This window comes from Pleurodeles waltl, chromosome 12, assembly GCF_031143425.1.
Source record: "Pleurodeles waltl isolate 20211129_DDA chromosome 12, aPleWal1.hap1.20221129, whole genome shotgun sequence".
Taxonomy (NCBI): Eukaryota; Metazoa; Chordata; class Amphibia; order Caudata; family Salamandridae; genus Pleurodeles; species Pleurodeles waltl.
The window spans coordinates 237654807-237676774 of record NC_090451.1 but is presented as its reverse complement, the minus strand read 5'-3'; the positions used below and the strand labels follow the sequence as shown (position 1 = coordinate 237676774).

At 52.6% G+C, this 21968-nt stretch overlaps 1 protein-coding gene across 4 annotated transcripts in view; it reads right to left on the bottom strand.

Annotated features, from left to right (window-relative positions):
- The window catches only part of ZNF821 (zinc finger protein 821), a 420332-nt gene extending 416184 nt beyond the window's left edge, over nucleotides 1-4148 (bottom strand). For 3 of the 4 annotated variants that reach the window (XM_069216873.1, XM_069216872.1, XM_069216870.1), the window contains exon 1: nucleotides 3914-4136. The gene's annotated coding sequence lies outside the window, so the exon portion shown is untranslated. Of the gene's footprint in view, nucleotides 1-3913 lie in introns of all 4 variants that reach the window. The other variant, XM_069216869.1, reaches the window with a different exon arrangement.
- Nucleotides 4149-21968: the final 17820 nt, after the last annotated feature.

Below are 21968 nucleotides of genomic sequence, written 5' to 3'. Positions count from 1 at the left end.
AAAAGAAAAGTCCCCAGTTAGTCGAAGACTGCAGAAAGGCACCCTAGGAAGATGCCAGCGTGCTCCTGCGTGATGCAAAAGATGTCCCACAGCGTGAAGATCGTTGCAGACGAGATTTTGTGTTGGAAGGTGCCAACAAGCCATGGCAACGACAAAAATGCATTTTTTGTCAAAATGGCGCTGGATGGACCCAGGAGGGACCTGGGGGCCTCAACTCTGGGTGAGGAGGAAGAGGCGGCTCTTAGCACTTTAGAGAGCCCTCAGGATGCCAGCCAGCACCCCCAGAAGCCGCAGAATCCGGGTTCAAAGGAGGTGCAAAATGCGGTTGATGCAGCACAACAAAAGAAGGTCCCACGCCGCCAGAGAACAACTCAGCGAGTTGAGCGTCGCAGGATGGAGTGCTGGGGACCTGGGCCAGGCTGTGCACGAAGGAATTTTGCAAAGAGTGCACAGAGGCCTCATGAGCCGAGGAAGACACAATACACTGGGGTACCGTCACTCTTGGGGAAGGCAAGGTCTTACCTCCTCCAAATTGCGTCAGCAGGACCTCAGGACAGTCTATGTTGATGATGTCCACCCTCTGTGTCCTTAGGAGCACACTTGTCGCTGTGAGAGAAGTTCCAGGGTACCGACCGGTCTTCGCCTTGGAAGGTGCCTGCTTACAGCAGGAGAGTGACTCTGTCACTCCACTGGAGATTTCTTCGGTTCTTCTGGTGCAGGATGAAGACAGAGAGTCCCAAGAGCACACTGTGGAAACTTTTGCAGTTGCTGACTTGGAGCTGAGGTTGCTGAAGAAAAGTGTCTCTAGTAGACACGTTGTTGCAGTTACAGCGTTTCTTGGAGCAGGCTGCGGTTGATCCGAGGTCAGAAGAGTCTGAAATTGTTGTAGAGGATTTCTGAAGGAAACTTGCAAGCAGAATCTGAAGAGAACCCACTGGAGAGACCCTTAATAGCCCTGAGAGGGGGATTGGCTACCTTGTCAGGTATGGACCTATCAGGAGGGGTCTCTGATGTCACCTGCTGGCACTGGTCACTCAGAGGCCTCCAGAGTGCCCCTACACCTTGCAAAGCAAGATGGCTGAAGTCCAGGTCACACAGGAGGAGCTCTGGGCACGAACCCTGGGGTGGTAATGGATAGGGGAGTGGTCACTCCCCATTCCTTTGTCCAGTTTCCGGCCAGAGCAGGGGTGAAGGGGTCCTTGAACCGGTGTAGACTGGTTTATGCAAGGAGGGCATCATCTGTGCACTTCAAAGCATGTCCAGAGGCTGGGGGAGGCTACCCCTCCCCAGCCTGTAACACCTATTTCCAAAGGGAAAGGGTATAACACTCTGCTCTCAGAAGATATGCTTTGTTCTGCCTTCCTAGGACTGGGCTGCCCGGACCCCAGGAGGGCAGAACCCTGTATGTGAGGTGGCAGCAGCTGTAGCGGAATGCTGGTTTGGCAGTACTGGGGGTCCATGGTGGAGCCCCCAGGATGCATGGAATTGGCTCCCCAATACCGAATTTGGAATGTGGGGACAATTCCATAATCTTAGACATGTTACATGGCCATATTCAGAGTTACCATTGTGAAGCTACATATAGGTATTGACCTATAAGTAGTGCATGCATGTAATGGCGTCCCCGCACTCACAAAGTTCGGGGAAATGGCCCTGTACTATGTGGGGTTGCCAGTGCTAGTGATTAGACATATAGGTGACTTATAAGTTACTTAAGTGCAGTGAAAATGGCTGTTAAATAGTGTGTGCACTATTTCACGCAGGCTGCAGTGGCAGTCCTGTGTAAGGGTTTGTCTGAGCTCCCTATGGGTGGCAAAAGAAATGCTGCAGCCCATATGGATCTCCCGGAACCACCAATGCCCTGGTACCTAGGTACCATATACTAGGGACTTATAAGGAGGGGGGGTCAAGTATGCTAATTGAAATTGGTAAATGTAGTCACTGGCCTATAGTGACAAATATAAAAGCAGAGAGAGCATAAGCACTGAGGTTCTGATTAGCAGAGCCTCAGTGACAGAGTTAGGCACTACACAGGCATACACATTAGGCCACAATCTATGAGCACTGGGGTCCTGGCTAGCAGGATCCCAGTGAGACAGACAAACCACACTGACATATAGGTTTTTTTCTATGAGCACTGGGGTCCTGGCTAGCAGGATCCCAGTGACACTAAAAACACACTGACACACACTCACAAACAGGCCAAAAGTGGGAGTAACTATGCTAGAAAGAGGCTACTTTCCTACAGCCTGCTCTGTCCAAGTACCAAGAATCTGGAACAACATACCCATAACCATTGGGCAGGCAAGCCCAATTCTGCTCTCAGAACATATATACCCCTGCAATCACATGTTGACTGCACATTTGCCTTTGATTCTTAATAGCGCTGCCTTTCGGCTATATTTGTGATGTACAAATACCACACAGAAGACAGTGAAAGACAATTTTTACTAACACCAACAGCAGATTCCATGAAAGACAACACGAAGAAAGCCAAACTGTCAGTGACATCAAACGCATACATTTCGAAACACATGATTGACTGATGCACAAGCTCAAGAACTGATGAGAAACGAGTACCATCTATATGAAGAAAAAGAAACAAGAAGAGAAAGAATCACTGCTACATCAGCATGAGAGACAGGCACACGAACACAGTCTGATACCCGGACCACAGAAATAGGCACGCTGTTAGGGTAAATCATCACTGCCACACCACATACCCTTATGCTGACATATGAAGCGCATACTTATGGTAGTAAAAAAAAATACTAGTTCCAGAATGCAAAGCACTGGTTAAAAAAAAACAATCTTGATGTCATCACACTCAATTACACAGAAAAGGTTGGCATTGCAAAAAAACAGACTAGCTGAACAGAGATGGCAACATCGGAAGCGACTGTATTACTGGCACGGGTGGGAGAACGCTAGAGAGCCAGTGGCATTGACACCAGATACATTATAGGGGACCATATTACTAGCAAAAAAATAATAATAATAAATCATGGGGGGGTCAGCACTGACATAATACACAGCCACTGAGAGGGGGACACCGTAAGAGAAAGTGAGAGATGAAGCCTGTGATACTAGTAAGACAGACAAAGAGGAGCACATCAATACCGATAACGAAAAAAGAAAACTGTGGAAAAAGCGGCAGAAACTTGAAAGATCAACGTGGAGAGATACAGTGACGCCGTAAGATGCGTGACTAAAATCTGTCAACGCAATATATACCAGAAACAATTGCCAGGAAGGGACGGGAGCTCGAGGCAACGTTACTGACTGTAGGACCACAAAAATAGAGACACCGGTGCCAGACCAACTAAGAGACTGTAAAGAAAAGCAATGGACCAGACCAGAAAAAAACAACCAGGAAGGTCACTAAAGGAGCGACTTGGTTTCAGACACTAGAACACAGCCACGGCGAGAGGGAGCATTACTGATGCCAGACAGTAGGGTTTTGGACAACGGAGGTGAAGACAGGAGAAGCAGCAGCTGATTCCATAAAGGACCACCTGTGGCGGCAGTAGATACCCCAGCTAAACACCGTGAAAAACTGCAATGTCCACATCATGGATCAGAGGCATACTCCGAGAGGGTGCGAAGATCCAGTCGCTGCAGAGTGAGTACCGGAAAACTCGGTCGGAAATGCACGGATAAAACGAAAATGGCACAGGAAGAAAAAGTAGACACGGACATCAATAGAAACAGTTGAAACAAAAGCATGACAGTCCGCATTCCTATCTCCACAGACAGACACGCTAGAAGGCAGCGATGCTGACCCAAAAAGAAAGGCAACATGACAAACTGCACTGACGCATCCAGAAAAATACAGGGAGTAAAGGAACACGCTGCATTCGGAGACACATATGCCTGTTGCCCATTTCATCCGCCAGGAAGGCAGATGTCTCACCTGGATCCAGTCACCACTGTCTCGAGCGGACAGACAGAAGGACGTGGTTCGCTTTGAGGCCCTCAGGCCCGATCTGGACCTAAGACAGGCCTCAACCGGACGCTGAGGCTCTCGGACCTCGCAAACCCTACCAACTCAGCAGCAGGAGGCTCCGTCCCTAGCCGCAGACAGACAATAGAGGACCAGACAGACAGACAGAGCAAGATGGCGGCGTCCGCGAGCGCGGCGCGCGGCCGTTGCGGGGGAGGCGCGCGCCCTCCAAGGTAACGGCGGAGCAGCGTGCGGGGGCGTGCGGGGAGATGCGCACGGGTACCCTAGGAGGTACTTGGAGAGGTGACCGCGCTGTCCCTGAGGGTCAAACAGCGGTATTCACGAGGGATGGTCTAGATCATTAGTTCCGCGAAGAGAACTACGTATGTCATACAGCTCACCCTCTTTTCAGGGTGTCACTCTCTTTCGTCTCATCTTCCTAACTAGGCTAGCAACAGTCCTCCCAGGTACTTGCTAATAATAAAGAGAGGCCACCTACACCCGGTTCGCATTTCAATGGAAGATGTGCCCTTTTAACCTAACGGTGAAATTACATAAAATAAAAACATTTAAATACACCAAAATTATTTTCAAGTAAATGTATGTACTTGGAGAATAGAACAAAGCATAATACGGATTACCCCAACATTCCTTTAACTGTAGCGCTTCAAGCTTTCCTTTATGAGGGATCCTCACCCCAGGGATCCGGGGCCATTTCGGGTGAAAGGGATGATATGTTCTGTCTTCACCACTGATGCCTCCCATACACTTCAGTGGGATTATCCACAAAGAACTCCCCCTCCAAAAGAACCTTCGCCTACATTTAATTCAATGGTATGACCCTTAAAAAAACACTAAATATCACCCTCTTTACAGAGGTAAACGATCGAGAGGTCTGCTTATAGAGGAGGAACATTTGTCAGCTTCAAAGAGATAACTTTTTGAACAAAAATAAGTAATGCTGTATTTGAGCTTTGTCTAGAATTTGAAAAGGGGGGATTACGAGTTAGTAATACATCAAATGAGACAAAAAAGGACATTCTCCCTTCTCTTAAAAAGGGAGAGTCGACATGGGTGGGCCAGGTACCTTCAGGATAAACGGGGATAGGGAGGGATTATGTGTGTGAGACATACAAGTGGGGAGAAAGAAGAAACATCAGTTGGATAGTTAAAGGTGGTTTAAGTGCACTAATGATAAATCTAATTTAAGAAATAGAGTGCATAGAGTCAGGGGCGGCTTGTACCCTTTGAAAGTGATAGTGAAGTGCCCCACCACTCCCCCCCAAAAAACACCCCCATCCTCCAAAACCCCAAAGTAAATCACCCCTCCCTCCAAAAACCAGAATAAAACCATAATACTGCAAAATAAATACAACCACTGCACGTACCTGCATTAAACACACACATGCATTCACATTTCAAATTTTAAAAAAACAGCACTTACCCACGGGATGTGCATTCTCCTCGGTGCTCTTCTCCTTCTCCGATGCCAGAAGAGCTCCCCAACCAATCTAGATGCTGCTCTCATGCTATAAACCAGCATGAGAGAAGTGCCTAGATTGGATGGAGCGGCCTGGCTGGATGCCTGTTCAGGCCTCAGAGGCATGTGCTTGGTCTCCACCCAGTTGTCTTAAGCTGAGTGGAGAGCTTCAAAGTACACATGTCACTTTGGCCAGCGCAAAACAACCGGCCAAAGTGACATGGGCACTTTGAAGCGTCCAGTCAAGCCACTGCTCTAGTGCAGCAGAGGACACGCCCAGCATGTCTCTGGGCTGTGCCGGTAAAAATAAAATGTCAATGAAATCTGCTCACAGCGGAGGGGGGGGGATGATGCTCCACTACACTCGAGAAAGAAACCACCGCTGCGATAGAGTCCTAACAGGAAAGAATTTGACAGAATCACTCAGGGAGATAAAATACCCAAGAGCAATGATCTTCAGACTACTAAGATATAAAAATGCAGAGGAAATCTTAAACCAAATGAAGAAAAAAAACTACTGATTGTGTGGAATAGTACTACAACTGGAATTGCAAAGACCTACGCAAAATAAACTGCTTTATGCAGAAAATACTTTCTTGAACTTGAGAAGAACCTCCAAGACCTTTCTATGAAATGCTCCTTTGTGGGACCATGACACTTCAAAATTGTTTTTAATGGAAACCCCAGATTCTCCATTGAACCCCACTATCGTCATTCATACCAAGCATCTGCCAATCCGATTTGGATCACTAGCTAGTAGATTTCCTTGGTTCCTTCGACATAAGTAAGCTCAGTGCTTCCTGACAGTCTCCTGAAAAACATATAAACTTTGCTTGAGACTTACGATAGTTATTGATGATCATGCTAAACCAGATTGTTAGTCTCTTGCCACAACACCTGTCAACACTCTAATTAAAGTAATTAAGAGGGTTGATATGTTGGATCGGTATTATCCGAGTCTTCATAAGACTGAGTCTAAGGCAATCAAATAAATTTACATGAGACAGAGTTCCAAGTTGACTTACTTTATAGGTCATTCATATTAAGATGATTACAGAAAGCAACAAGTGGTAAGTTAATCAATAGCTATCAATGTCTCAATAGTAAACCTAAATTAAATAATGTACGAGGATCTACCTCCGAAGAGTTCAGCGAGAAGACCGACATATAGCCTACCTTCAAAGGAAAGGCAGAAAAGACCAGCTATAAATCAAATGACAGATTAATGTACAGTCAGCACCGTTAGAAAGGCAAAGAAAAGTCTACCACATATCCCAGGAAAGTATCTTTTTATAGGGTTGTAAACATAAAAGCCATACATATTCAGTGGGGAGATGTGCCATGCTAGATTTGAACTAGCAATATATCATTCTAATAAGCTAATTAATATTCTACTACAAAAGACACATTCAATAAGATACATCTAGAAACACCTAGTTCTACCGCATGTATATGAATGAGGCATGGGTAGAAAATGACACAACATTTATGTTATACAGAAATATAATAGACAATCCAACAAATGTTTTATCCATAAAAAAAGCGCAAGCAAAGGACCTTGAATGTTACAAAGACAGGAACATCCTGGCCATGACTTCCTTAAGAGTAACACAATTTAATACAATTTTTCAATACAGAGACCATGAATTAGGCTGTTTCACTGATTTTCTAAAATGGAAAAGCACACAGAGAAACAAATACAGGTGGAAAAACGTATTCACATAAAATAAAAGTGCACATTTCTTTCTGCAAAAATGAATAGATGTCAGTGCAAGCTGTCGGCATCCTAGTCATGCCAATATAAGCTTATTTGAATTAGGTATTATTGCTCTAAACAATAAAGCCACCCTGACACACTCTACATACATTTCATTATTAGCCCCTGATGTTACTGCATGTGACAGCCTTTCAACACTTCCTCTGTCATTCAAGCTCATATACTTACACTGACCTCTACAGAGTTTGAGGGTCATTCTGACCTCGGCGGTAAAAGGCCCTTACCGCCGGTCAGAAGTCCGCCATACTACCACCGCGGCCGCGGTAGACCGCCACGGTCATTCTGACCACCAACTGTGAAACCGCCAAAAATCCGACATCCAAGGAAGGCCGCCACATCAGCGGGCCGCGGAAAACTGGAGATGACCAAACCTCCACCGTCACGCCAACACAAACACGCCCATGCCATTCTGACCCACGAATCCACGCGGCGGTCTTTCAACCGCGGTATTCCATTGGCGGTACACACCGCCGCGGTCAAAATACACACACAGCACCAAAACACTGCCACATTGGACATTTTGAAATACGCACACCTGAGACACATACAAACAACGCTCCCACACATCCAATCAACTATAAAACACACACCCACATCACCCACAAACCCCCACTAGTTGGAAATCGGAGCGAAGGCGAGAGCGAGAGAGATAGAGATAGCGAGCACAGCATTAGAAAACCCCAACACACACAGGAACCCAACTTCATCACCCACACCACATCTACGCACACATCACCACATATCACCACGCACATCACCACAAACACCACCCCACACCTCATCCACACCACCCCATGGCACCCCAAAGACACCCACGGTTTTCGGACCAAGAACTCCGGGTCATGGTGGAGGAAATCATGAGGGTTGAGTCCCAGCTCTTCGGCACACAGGTGCAGCACACCACCATAGCAAGGAAGGCTGAGCTATGGCAAAGGATCGTAGACAGGGTCAACGCTGTGGGACAGCATCCCAGAAATCGGTAAGATATCAGAAAGCGATGGAACGACCTACGGGGGAAGGTGCGCTCGATGATCTCCAGGCACAACATCGCTGTGCAGAAGACTGGCGGCGGACCCCCACCCACCCCACCCCAATTCACAGCATGGGAGCAAGAGGTGGTAAACATCCTGCATCCTGATGGCCTCGCTGGAATACACGGAGGAATGGACTCTGGTAAGTCGAATCTCAACTACTTCACCCCCCCAACCACCAGCATGCCAACCCCCCCCCCCCCAATATCACCCCCAGCACATAACCTCCCTGCCAATGTCTCACCAGCACAACCCACCCTAAACAACACCAACCCCTGAATGCCAACACAAACCATAGGCAGCCACCACCAAAGCATGACCATTGCACATACCCATACACCCCCCCCAAACCCTCACAACACCTCCCACAAGGGAATGCCAGCACTGGGGGACAAGGGCACCCAAAATGCACGCCATGGAACACACAGAAACAATAACCATACTCCTTCACCCCTGCAGGGCCCGAACGCCAACACACCGCCACGGAGGGTCCAGAGATGTCCATCCCACCCCCAGAACAGGCCCCCAGCGAGGACAGCAGCTCTGTCGACCTCGAACCTGACGACCAGCCCGGACCATCAGGGACCTCTGGACAGTCGGTTCCCCACACACAGACACAGGCCACAGCAGACCCAAACCCCTCTGGGAACACCAGCACAGCTCCCACCCAGCGGGCCCATGCCTCTGTCCCGCGGACGCGTCAATCAGCGGTGTGTCCGCCACTACAGGGCACCCAGGCTGACCCAACACCCCAACAACAACAGGGACCTGGGGGCAGTGGTAGTGGGCACACCGTCCAGGGGACAGAGGCCCGGGGAAACAGGGCAACTGGGAGGGCTGCTGTGCGACAGGGGGGGGAGGACAGGCCCAGGGAACCGACTCTCCAAGAGGCCCTCACCACCATCATGGGAGCATACCATCACTCCCAGGAGACGATGGCGACGGTACTGGCCAGGTTCACCGAGATCCAGGCACAGCAGGAGGAACGGTACATGGGGTTCAGCAATGAACTCCGGGACATCGCTACCGCAATGGGGACCATAGTCCAGGCCCTCAACCGGATAGAAACCACATTGCGGGACCATGTGGCACCGCAAAGGACCCCTGTCACTAGCCAGGAACAGCCTACCACCTCCGCCGGCGCTAGTGGTCAGGAGGCCCCCACAGAACGACGGGCCACCAGAACCCCACCTCCTGCAGAAGAACAACCACCCCGCAAGAGGAACCTGAGATCTCAAAGGAAGACAGAGTAGAATGCCAAGACCCCCGCCAGTCTAATATCCCCCCGGATGTCATTCCACTGTCCCACAGTGTCACCCTGTCCAACCTTGAACTGCCCCTGCTCCATCCTTCCACAGCCATATGAACAATGCACCTGTGGGGCGTGGCCACGAAGCCAAAGATAGCGCACGCTTGATCCGTCTGCTCCGGAGGGGCCTAAACTTCTCCTGTTATCCTGGGCCTCCCCCCCGGGGCAAATTGACGGGGAGCGAGTTCGGGGACCCGTGTGGGCGACCCGAGCACCGGTGGAGCCCAGAGCGAGCCTGGCGGAGCCCGTTGGAGGCGGCCGGCGAGCCCCTCAGCCTTGGGCCTGTCGCCGCGTTAATGTCGGGAGCCGGACTGAGCGAGTGAGCGAATACGCGGCTGGGCGTGGGACCGCGCGCCGTTTGAGGGGGAGCCAGCCGACCGCGGCCCCCCTCCTGCCTGGGGGTTGCTGCAGGGCTGTTCGTGGAAAGCCTTGTGTTCCCGAGACCGCGGAGGACGGTGTGACGGCGACACCCTCGCAAGTAAGGAGAAACGACCGGAGCCCCTGGGCTTGGCGGGGGGCCCGGCTGCCGGGAGCCTTGCCGTGGCGCCGACCCTGCATGCGGCACGCTGTGTCTGGCGGAAGGGGCCTCTGGTGTAGCGGACACCCACTTTGAGCACCGGCACACTCCTGCGGAACGGGCCGGGCCCCGGGAGGGCCGCCCTTGGGGAGGAAAGTACCGGACCCTCGGCCGAGCGAGACGATCGGCGGATAGAGGGGCCCCCTGTTGGATGGTCGTGCCCGTGGTGGCCTACTGCGCGAACGGAGCGCTGGCCCCTGAGCTTGGGACTAGCATGGTGGGCCCCGGGCCACAGAGCATGAAGGATCGCCCGGCTGCATTTGGGGAGATGAGAATCCCGGGGTGACCCCGACTGGGGCATGCCAATCGAAGAACTGAGTAACGGCGGCCGGCCGGTGGCCCGGGGGTAAGGCACAGCGAAGCGGCGCTTTGCAGTGCCTCCTTAAGAGTGGATGAACTGCCTAGCAGGGCTCGCCTGCCGAAACGGGATGGGAGCGGTCCGCGGTACTCCGCGCGGTGGCCCACCGCAGGGGATGGTCGATAGTGGGCGCCTTGCCTGACCGGTCCGGTCCGGCCCCTGAAGTGGCGACTACTGTGGTCGAACTGGTGTGGTGCCTCGTGTCCTGGTGCAACGCGCCCCGAGTCCACAGAGATCCTGAGCGAGAAAGCACAGGTCTCTGGTGCTGATGGGATTCTACCTGGCGGCCCCTGCGGTTGAGACGGAAGTCCTAGATGGGGGATCCCCTGAGCTAACGCAACGTGGTCGGATTCGCCACTGGGGGGGGACGATCTCCTACGTAATCGATGTCCCCTAAGAACCGCCACAGGGCTAAAGTCATGGACGGCACAGCGACCCCCAGGCGCGGGGGGGGGGACGTGCGGGGTCCATTGCAGGTCGATGTACAGGACACCCTGGACAAAATATTGGGTGCGATAGAAGACACTAAGAGGGTCATTCTGACCCTGGCGGCCGGTGGCCGCCAGGGCCACCGACCACGGGAGCACCGCCGACAGGCTGGCGGTGCTCCAATGAGCATTCTGACCGCGGCGGTTCAGCCGCGGTCAGAAGCGTAAAGTCAGCGGTCTCCCGCTGACTTTCCGCTGCTCATTGGAATCCTCCATGGCTGCGGAGCGCGCTCCGCAGCCATGAGGATTCTGACCCCCCCTACCGCCATCCAGTTCATGGCGGAAAAGCCGCCATGAACAGGATGGCGGTAGGGGGGGGTCGCGGGGCCCCTGGGGGCCCCTGCCGTGCCCATGCCAATGGCATGGGCACGGCAGGGGCCCCCGTAAGAGGGCCCCAAAATGTATTTCACTGTCTGCCTTGCAGACAGTGAAATACGCGACGGGTGCAGTAGCACCCGTCGCACCTTCCCACTCCGCCGGCTCGATTACGAGCCGGCATCCTCGTGGGAAGGTCGTTTTCCCCTGGGCTGGCGGGCAGTTTAACTGGAACCGCCCGCCAGCCCAGGGGAAAACTCGTAATACCCGCCGCGGTCTTTTGACCGCGGCGCGGTAATTTGGAGGGCGGGATCCTGGCGGGCGGCCTCCGCCGCCCGCCAGGGTCATAATGAGGCCCTAAGTTAACACTGCAACACGACATCAATCAGGTCGCGGTTGAACTGGGCCTCTTGAGGGCTGACCATCACAAATTATCGGACAGAGTCAAAGAGACAGAAACCACACTGGCCGACATCGCACCAAAACAAAAAGACCTGCAGGCCGAAATGTCGCACCTCAGAGATAGAGTGATGCGACTAGAGCGAAGAGCTGAGGACGCAGAGGGGAGAAGCCGGCGGAATAACGTGCGAGTGGTGGGCCTACCGGAGGGGGCAGAAGGATCAAATATGGTAGAATTCCTGGAAAAATGGTTGAGCACAGTGGTGGCACCGGGCCGGCTGACTTCATTCTACACTCTGGAAAGAGCGCACCGCGTGCCTGCGAGGCCCCTGGCGCCGGGCAGGCCCCCCGAGTGGTGATCGCAAGATTACTACACTATAGAGACAGGGACATCTTGCTACAAAGGGCGCGAGAAGAGGGCCCATTTAAGGTAGCAAATGGCGAAGTCACGCTGTTTCCGGACTTTACAGTAGAGGTACAGAGTAAGCGTGCCTCATACATGGCAGTCAAAAGGGCCCTAAGGGACGAAGGTATACAATATTCGTTGCTGTACCCGGCTAAGCTGAAAGTAATGCTTGACAGTAAAACAACATTTCTTCAATCCCCGGAGGAGGCATGGGAATGGCTGGAAACTCATGGGACCCAGACAGAGCGGCTCGGGAGGGGGGGCCCGACCGGGGGTGGACCGCGCCGGCCCCCCAGGGAAAGACGGACCCGAAGTCGCCCACGCTTGGCACCATCCCGGAACCAAAAAGAAAGTGGCAGAAGAGCAGCACTGGAGGCAGCGGCCCGTGTGAACGGAGAGGGGACCCCCCGGGAGGACTCTGGCGGTGAATCTGACGAGACTGTGATGTCATCGGCGGGGGGCTCGAGCAGCTCGGTGCAGGCCCCGGTAGTGACCCCATAAACTGCAGATGACCTCTGAGGCCCAGAGGCTTACCGGATACCCCGGGGCGGGCGCAAATGGTGCACTAATGGCCCCTCCGTGCAGGGCCACCCCCCTACTGGAATCTCGCCTGTACAGGTGGACTGGCGAGAACTGCAACTAAAAGATGAAACATGCTGCACTGTTGCACGGGTGTTTTTTCTGTTTTTGGGCAGCCTACTGTTTGAGAGGTGCCCTGGGGAGGGGGAGTTGGGATAAGCAGTTACTAGTTAGGATGGCAAGGGGTGGTGAATGGTTGCGTAACAACAGTGCTTCACTAAGGATCAGGGGACAGCAGACGGTAAAAGTAGCAAAGAGTAGCCAATGTAAATTTAAAAATCACCAACATGGTAGAATACAATTTCTTAACGTGGAACGTTAGAGGGATGGGGTCACCCGCCAAGCGACACAATATACTGGCTTATTTAAAAAGGAGGAATATACAGGTAGCAATGCTCCAGGAGACCCACCTGGCGGCTGGTGAACCTGAGAGATTGAGACGTAGGTGGAGGGGGCGGGTGTTCGCAACAGAGTACTCAGCGTACGCAAGGGGAGTAATGATCTGGATCCGTGCAGGGGTTCCCCTAGAGATAGAAGCTTCCAACATAGATCGTGAGGGGAGGTTCGTGATTCTGGAGGGACAGCTATGCGGCACACCGATTGTCCTGTGCTGCATGTATGCCCCAAATCAGGACCAGATCCCCTTTTTGACTAAATTATCGAGCCACCTCACCCGCCAGAGGAGAGGAGAGCTTTTGGTTGGAGGGGACTTCAATAGTATATTAGATGTAGACTTGGATAGATCCTTCCCCCCACTACAGGGTGCAATGTCAAGTAAGATAGCTGGGAAACTTAGTGAATGGATGAGCTACTGGGGGCTAGTGGATATATGGCGGGAACAACACTTACACGACAGGGATTACTCATATTATTCGGGCCTTCACCGACTCCACACCAGAATCGACAGGGTGGCGTGTACGGCAGACCTTGCACGTGGGATGGTTCACTCAGAATATCTGGGCCGTACACTGTCCGACCACAGCCCCCTATTGGTAACATGGAGGGCAGCAGAGATTAGGCCCCCCATTCCGGCCTGGAGATTGTCCCCTACAGCACTTGAGGACCCAGCATATAGAGACGCCCTGAGACAGCATCTGACTGACCATATTCAATTTAACAGTGGATCCACCACCTCTAGATCTACGGAATGGAGGCCCTCAAGGTGGTGACAAGGGGTTTTTGTCTTGGACAATCGGCCGGAGTGAGACGCACACTTGAAAGGGAGCTGACTACGCTAGAGAAGATAATACATGAGGGAGAACTTACTCAGGGGACTGGCACACTAGTAAATGAGAAATATACTCAGGCAAAGAGAGACCATTCCCAGATCGAAGAACAACTTAGATGCCACAGCACACAAAAATACTTTGCCTCCCTACAATCTGAAGAGGGTAGGTCTGGGAAAATGTTAGCCTGGTTGGTGAGGCCGGGTGGAGATGCTGAGCCCATCTCAAATGTGCTGGATAAGGAAGGGTCATGCAGAAGTAGACCAGGCCCTGTAAATGATGCATTCAAGGAATATTACACCTTTTTATATGGAAAACCGGCTGAAATCAGTACGGAGGTCTTTGATAATTACCTACAACATATACCTATAACGAGCCTGATGGCCGGAGACAGGGATAGGCTGGGGGGCCCAGTGACGGTGGCGGAGGTCAGTGAAGCTATAGCTCAATTAGCCTCAGGGAAGACCCCGGGAACAGACGGCCTCCCCATGGACTTTTATAAAAAATTCGAGAAGCAACTGACCCCCCAGTTGGTAGAGATGTATACAGAATCGCTACAGAATGGGATAATGCCGTGCACCATGAGAGAGGCAATGGTAGTCCCACTCCCTAAGACAAAATCTAGGCAACCCTCGGTGACTGACTTCCGCCCCCTGTCAATGCTAAACAGTGATTTTAAAATACTAAGCAAGATCTTGGCCAACCGTTTACTCCCTCTTGTACCAACTCTGGTACATGTAGACCAGAATGGTTTCGTCCCGAATCGCAGCACCTCCTTAAACCTGAGACGTCTCTTTGCGGTCCTGAATATGCCTAGCGACATGAAACCTGCAGCAGGGGTGTTGCTCGCGGTGGATTTTGAGAAGGCATTTGACTCGATCAGATGGGACTACTTGAGAGCAGTGATGCTCCGTATGGGAATGGGTGAAGATTGGGTCAAATGGGTGGACTTGTTGTACATGTCACCGTTGGCAAGAGTGAGAACAGGTAAAACAGTATCCGGAACTTACCCAATTCACAGGGGAACCAGACAAGGTTGCCCATTGTCCCCTCTGTTATTCGCCCTGCCCATCGAGCCGCTGGCGTCCCAGATGCGGCGGGAGGGCGTGGGTAGAGGAGTGGAATGGGGACACCAAGAACATATCATCTCGCTATATGCTGACGATATACTTGTCTACCTTAGGGACGGAGAGAAGGATCTCCCATGGGCGCTGGGAGTGCTGGAGAACTATGGGAACATATCTGGACTTTGCCTCAACCGTAGCAAGACATGCGTGTTCCCTATGGCTCCGGGCGGCGAACGCCCGACAACATGCCCTGGGGATATGATTTGGGCCCCTCGAACCTTTAAGTACTTGGGCATACAGGTGTTTCACGACAGGGCAGACTTGCGCGAGGGTAACCTGGGCAGAGCTCTACGATCTCTGAAGTCCTCGGTGGGGTTCTGGCGATCGCTGAAATTGACGATAATGGCCAGAGTAGCATTGTCCAAAATGGTAATGCTGCCCCGGCTTCTATACTACTTCGCTAACCTGCCCCTTCTGATTCCAACAGCGTGGTTTCGTGAACTTAACACCCTACTCAGGGAACTTATATGGGATGATGGCCGTAGACGCACCTCGCTCCAGATACTATGCAGGCCAACTAACAAGGGGGGTCTAGGAGCACCAGATTTTGAAGCCTACTACCTGGCATCCCAGCTGCAATGGGTTGCCGGGTGGCTCACAGGTAAGGGTCACCTGGAGAGGTACGCCGACCGAGTAGTGGAGGACATAAATCAGTTCATTGCTCGAATGACAAATAGGAAACTTAATCCCCACATCCACAGCCCGATGACAAAAGTGGCGTCAGCATGTTGGAAGAGGTGCGTGAAAAGGGATGGCACTGTCCCCCCGTACTCTCCGGCCCTACCCCTGGCGGTACTTACGATCGAGGCTGGTGAGAGGAACCTGGGAGGCATGAGCCTCGGAACCTGGAGGAGAGCAGGAATAGAAACGGTGGGAGACCTGTTTCAGGAGGGAGTGTTGAGATCTTTCACTAATCTTGTTGACAGTGGAGTCTCCCCGGGTCAGTTCCTTATGTATCATAAACTGATACATGTGCTGAAAATGCACTGGATCACGGTCAACACGGAACCAGCCACCCACAGGGTGCTGCATCTCCTATTGACATCAGGAGATGAGTCCCATCTGATATCTAAATTATACCGAGTTCAAGTTGAGGATGCACTAGATTCCCTGCGGCCACTGAGAGAGAGATGGGGGAGGACAGTCGGTAGGGAACCGTCAGATGCGGAATGGAACAGAGCTTTGGCTTACCCCCGGTCCGTCGCTCGCAGTACGCGCCTGAGATATATACAATATAATTATCTCCACAGAACGTACCTCACCCCACATCGGCTAACAGTAATCTATGGGAGAGTTCCTAGGGTGTGCCCCAGATGTAAAAATGTAGACGCAAATTTTGACCACATGTTATGGACCTGTCCAGAGATCCAACTGGGGTGGGAAGAGGCGATGTCCGACCTATCGAGACTCCTTAATATGAACCTGACTCCGACCCCTGACAGATGTTTGATGGGCTTTGGGAATGGGTTGCCGCGGGGAAGAGTGGAGACCCGATTTCTGAATCTGGCACTGGTATTATATAGGAGACAGATCACAAAGAACTGGAAGGCACAGTCTCGGCCACCCAGGGTTGGGTGGAGACAAGACGTTACAACATGGGCTAGAGCCGAACTCCAGGTCCTGAAGAGCGAGGAGGGGAGGGGACTGCGTCGCCACCCTATAGCACATAAATGGGAAGTAGCAATGACAGGCTGGGACAATATATTGAGAACAGCGGACGCAGACACTCCAACAGGAGTGGAGACTGGATAAACATAGGAAGGGAGGAAATGTTGCCTCGCCCTCTAGGACATGATAAGGGAAGACACGATAAGGCCGAGATTAAACAAAAGGCGGGCAACAGGGGACAGAGCCCATGACATTGATTAACAGACAGGCTGGACCCGGTAGACGCCCCACCCACCTGAAACCAGACAAGTCTATGAGTAATGACACCATACATACTGGAAAAGCCAAGAAATGGCATCCCCCTGCATTAGCAGCCTCCACACCCTACTTTGCCATCGTGTTTAAGTTTAAGTTAATTAATGTTTGAAACGAGTTAAAGGTGTTGTATAATAGCTAGAAAAACATGACCCTGCTACACTAGGCCAATTGGGCAACCCATACGAGAAGAAGCGCCACTGATGTTCTATTCTTGCATACGTTTAAAGTATAAAGGTTTTTGAATAATTAATGAAGTAGAACATTCAAACAATGTAGACAGTAGTGATATTAACACTGTTATGCACTAACACGAAGCAAACAAGATGGTGCTGTAAACATAATACTGCTTATTGAATGATAAAATGTTAATAAAAAAATATTTTTTTTTAAAAAAACAATGCACCTGTGCGACCGAGAACTGGACTCTGCCATGGACATAACTCCACCCTCACCCTTCACCGTTTTAATATCATGTACCAAAATATAGCACTAAAAATAAATCACTCATTGCACATAAATCATTCTGGAGTCAGCCTGTATTATTTACAAATGTATAACACATTACTTATCAATAATGTTCTGTTATTTATGTGTGGACAACATACCGATGTCAATAAGCATTAGTCCATGGGCTAACCAAGCAGAAGTCACGCAGTGGGTCATACAGCACTGAAAAGGGAAGGGAAAAGTAAACTTCAGTTTAAAAGAACTGGGAGGAAATACACAAAGTAAAGATGCAGGGGGCATTCAGTAAATGGTAAATGGCGTGGGTGATTCCTACCTGTGTGCTACTGAAAATACTGATGGATAACTCAGTCCCTGTTGTCTGGGTCGTCCTCTTCGTCTTCCTCCTCTTCACTCTCCGCAGGCTCCACAGCTGCTTCAACACCACCATCTGGACCATCCTCCTGCAGGAAGGGCACCTGACGTCGCAATGCCAGATTGTGAAGCATGCAGCAGGCCACGATGATCTGGCACACCTTCTTTGGTGAGTACATCAGGGATCCCCCTGTCATATGTAGACACCTAAACCTGGCCTTCAGGAGGCCAAAGGTTCTTTCAGTGACCCTCCTAGTTCGCCCATGGGCCTCATTGTACCGTTCCTCTGCCCTGGTCCGGGGATTCCTCACTGGGGTCAATAGCCAAGGCAGGTTGGGGTAACCAGAGTCACCAATTAGCCACACACGTTGTCTCTGTAGCTGTTCCATCACATAAGGGATGCTGCTATTTCGCATGATGTACGCGTCATGCACTGACCCAGGGAACATGGCATTCACATGGGAGATGTACTGGTCAGCCAAACAGACCACCTGAATGTTCATCGAATGATAACTTTTCCTGTTTCTGTACACCTGCTCATCGTCTTTTGGGGGTACTAAAGCCACATGGGTCCCATCAATGGCACCAATTATGTTGGGAATATGTCCAAGGGCATAAAAATCACCCTTCACAGTGGCCAAATCGACCTCCTCAGGGAATACAATGTAGCGCCGCATGTGTTTCGTCAGGGCAGACAACACTCTAGACAAGATCTTTGAAAACATAGGCTGAGACATTCCAGATGACATGGCCACTGTTGTCTGGAATGAGCCACTTGCCAGAAAATGGAGGACTGACAGAACCTGCACTAGAGGGGGAATTCCTGTGGGTTGGCGGATGGGGGACATCAGGGCTGGCTCCAGCTGGGCACACAGTTCATGTATAGTGGCTCGGTCAAGTCGGTATCGTAGTATGATGTGGCGTTCTTCCATTGTCGACAGGTCCACCAGCGGGCGGTACACGCGAGGATTCATCCTTCTCCTCGCAAGTCCCAGCGGACGGTGCCTAGGAAGGACAACATGGAGCACAGAGTCAAGCAAGTCACAGGTACGTTCACCACTGCATGCACAGTACACGAAAAGGTATGGATGGCTATGTTTGGATGTGTGGCAATGCAAGGCCTAGGCCTGTGTGACGCAGTTGAAATTAAGCCATGTGGGCCCTTGAAATGGCGGCTGCCTGACCGGTGAAGTGGGACAATGGGATGTGAGGTCAATGCGCTGGCGTGGCACACCGTGGCGGTAGGCGGTCGAGGACCGCTATACGAAGCCTCATTGGTTAACATTGAACCCTATGGGATTCAGGAGCCAATGACGATGTGCGCCGGCGGTCGCGGTACGCACCGCCGCGGTACGCACCGCCGCGGCCGTGACCGCCATTTTCTATCTGCCTAATCACTCGAGACCTGATCATCCACAGGAGAGGACCTATACTGCAAGTGCTGCTGTGACCTCGGTCTGGAAGTGACAATGGCTGCTGCGACTGGGGAAAGGGCCCCTGCCTTCACATCTGAAGAGTTGGAGAAACTAGTGGATGGGGTCCTCCCCCAGTATGCGCTACTCTACGGTCCTCCAGACCAACAGGTGAGTACACTGAGTGCACATTGAATGGGTTATGCCTGTGTGGAGTGGGGTGGATGTAAGTTGTTGGGGTGGGGAGAAAATGAGGAGTGCAACGCACGACAGATGAGAGAATGGGCCACATGGCAAGGTTGGGGAGGGGGGGCATGTACTCCAAACATGCCGAAATTTCACATTTTCTCTTTCCCACCCTGTACATGTCTAACAGGTGAGCGCCCATCAGAAAATCGACATTTGGCGTGCCATCGCCAAGGAAGTCCGGACCCTGGGGGTCTACACCAGACGGGGCACCCACTGCCGCAAGAGGTGGGAGGACATCCGCCGCGGAACCCGAAAGACCGCCGAGTCACTGCTGGGGATGGCCTCCCGACCTAGGAGGGGTGCCAGTCGTACCCTGACCCCCCTGATGTCCCGGATCCTGGCGGTGGCCTACCCTGATTTGGATGGGCGCTTGAGGACATCACAGCAGACACAAGGGGGTGAGTACCTGCACATTCTGCTATCCTTAAGCGCAGTTGAGGCGTCTGGGTGGGGGAGGAGGGCCGTGGGTGACACTAGGCCAGGGCGCTTTCTGTAGTGTAGTCCCCTCCCTTAGACATGGCCCTGTGCCCCCGCCCCCCACCTCTGTAGGGTGCCAAGTACAGCTATCCATGGTCCTGCATCACCCATGTGCGCGTCTGTTGTCCCTAGACCTGTTGGCCTAGTCAGAAGTACTGAGTAGTGTACCCCAATTTCGCGGCTTAGTGCATGAGGCACCTGTGTCTGTCCTCTCCGCCAACGGTATTGACAAGGCATACACTCAACTTTGTTTTATTTCTCCCCCCACCCTATTCTTTGTCTTCTTGTGCATTAGCATCATCAGGCGGAGGAGAATTGGCGTCGGAGCACGAGGGAGCTGCAAGTCACAAGGCCCCGGTGGGCACTGGAACAGACACGAGGGCACCAGTGATCCGGAGGGCGAGGGGAGCACCACAACGGGGACCGGTGAAGACACCAGCGACACGGACACGTCCTCGTTTGGGAGCTCCCTAGCGGTGGCAGCAACATCCGGGCCCCCCGCCTCCACAGGTACAGCCGCCACCCAGCGCTCCAGCTCCGCCCTCCCAGCAGCCCCTCAGCCTTCGCTCCGTGCCCGCTCGCCCAGGAAGGCGGGCGTCTCCTTCACCCCAGGCACCTCAGCCCCTGCCCCAGTTACCCCTGCTGCCCTCAGTGCGGAGCTCATTGACCTCGTGAGGACGCTCATTGTTGGGCAGACTACCCTTTTGAATGCCATCCAGGGGGTGGAAAGGGAGGTGCATCGGAGCAATGCCTACCTGGAGGGCATTCATTCGGGTCAGGCTGCCCATCAACGATCGTTCACTGCTCTGGCCTCAGCACTGACGGCAGCCATTGTCCCTGTCTCCAGCCTCCCTCTTCTAACTGCCTCCACCCTTTCTCTGTCTCCTGTTCCTCAGCCTATCCCATCCACACCATCAGACCAGCCTGCACACACCTCAACACCCAAGGCCAGATCATCCAGACACAAGCACCACAGGACACACAAGCATTCACCCCAGCAACACCCAGATGCAGACATTCCAACAGTCACTACCACCTCTGTGTCCCCCTCCTCCTCGTCTCCCTCCTCCCTCCCTGTGACGTCTACACTCACACCTGCATGCACACCACCATCAGCCAGTGCTTCCATCACCAGCACACCCTCCACTACAGTCCTCACATGTGCAGTCACCACCCCCACGGCCATCTAAACGTCCCCTGTGTCCTCTCCCACTGTGTCTGTCACCCCCTCTTCCAAGACACATAAACGCAGGCAGACACCCAAACAACAGCCAACCACCTCACGACAGCCTACGCCTCAGTCACCTGCACCCAAAGACAGCACACCTGACTCTCCTACAACCACATCCTCTTCCTCCACTTCCATCACCACTACTCCTACCCTTTATCTTGGTCCTAAGAAATATTACCTCTCTAATCTTAACCTCTTTCCCTCCCCTGACCCACCCCCTCCATCGGTTAAGAGTCCCAAGAGCACCTCAGCCACCACCAGCCCAGCTTCGAGTGTCCAAGTGGTGCATGGCTTCTGGAGTCCACCCTTTGGCGGCAGTGACACTTCACTGAGCAGCAAGGGGACATCCAGCCCACCCCCAGGCAAGAGGACACGTAAACTGAAGGGCCGCCGTGAGAGGACTGAGACGGCTGCCCCCAAGGAGCCAACAACGGCCACTTCACCTGCCACAACAGCCAGGGGAGGCAAGGGCCCGAGAGCCCCATCTAAGGAGCGAAAGGGCAGCAGGGCGGAGAGGTCATCCATCAGGAGCGCGGAGCTGGAGGGCCCCGCAAGCCCCATCCCGCCTGCAAGGGACGACAGCAAAGGGCCCAGGACTCCGTCCCCGAAGGGGCCTGCCACTGCACAGTCGGAGGGCGAGTGAGCAGGGTGTCCAGCCCAGGTCTGGCTCCCTAGACTTCCTGGAAGAGCACCGCTGAAGAGGGCCCGCTGTGAAGACAGGCACCGCTGAACAGGGCCCCGCCGTGCAGAAGAGCACCGCTGAAGAGGGCCCCGCCGTGAAGACAGGCACCGCTAAACAGGGCCCCGCCGTGAAGACAGGCACCGCTGAAGAGGGCCCC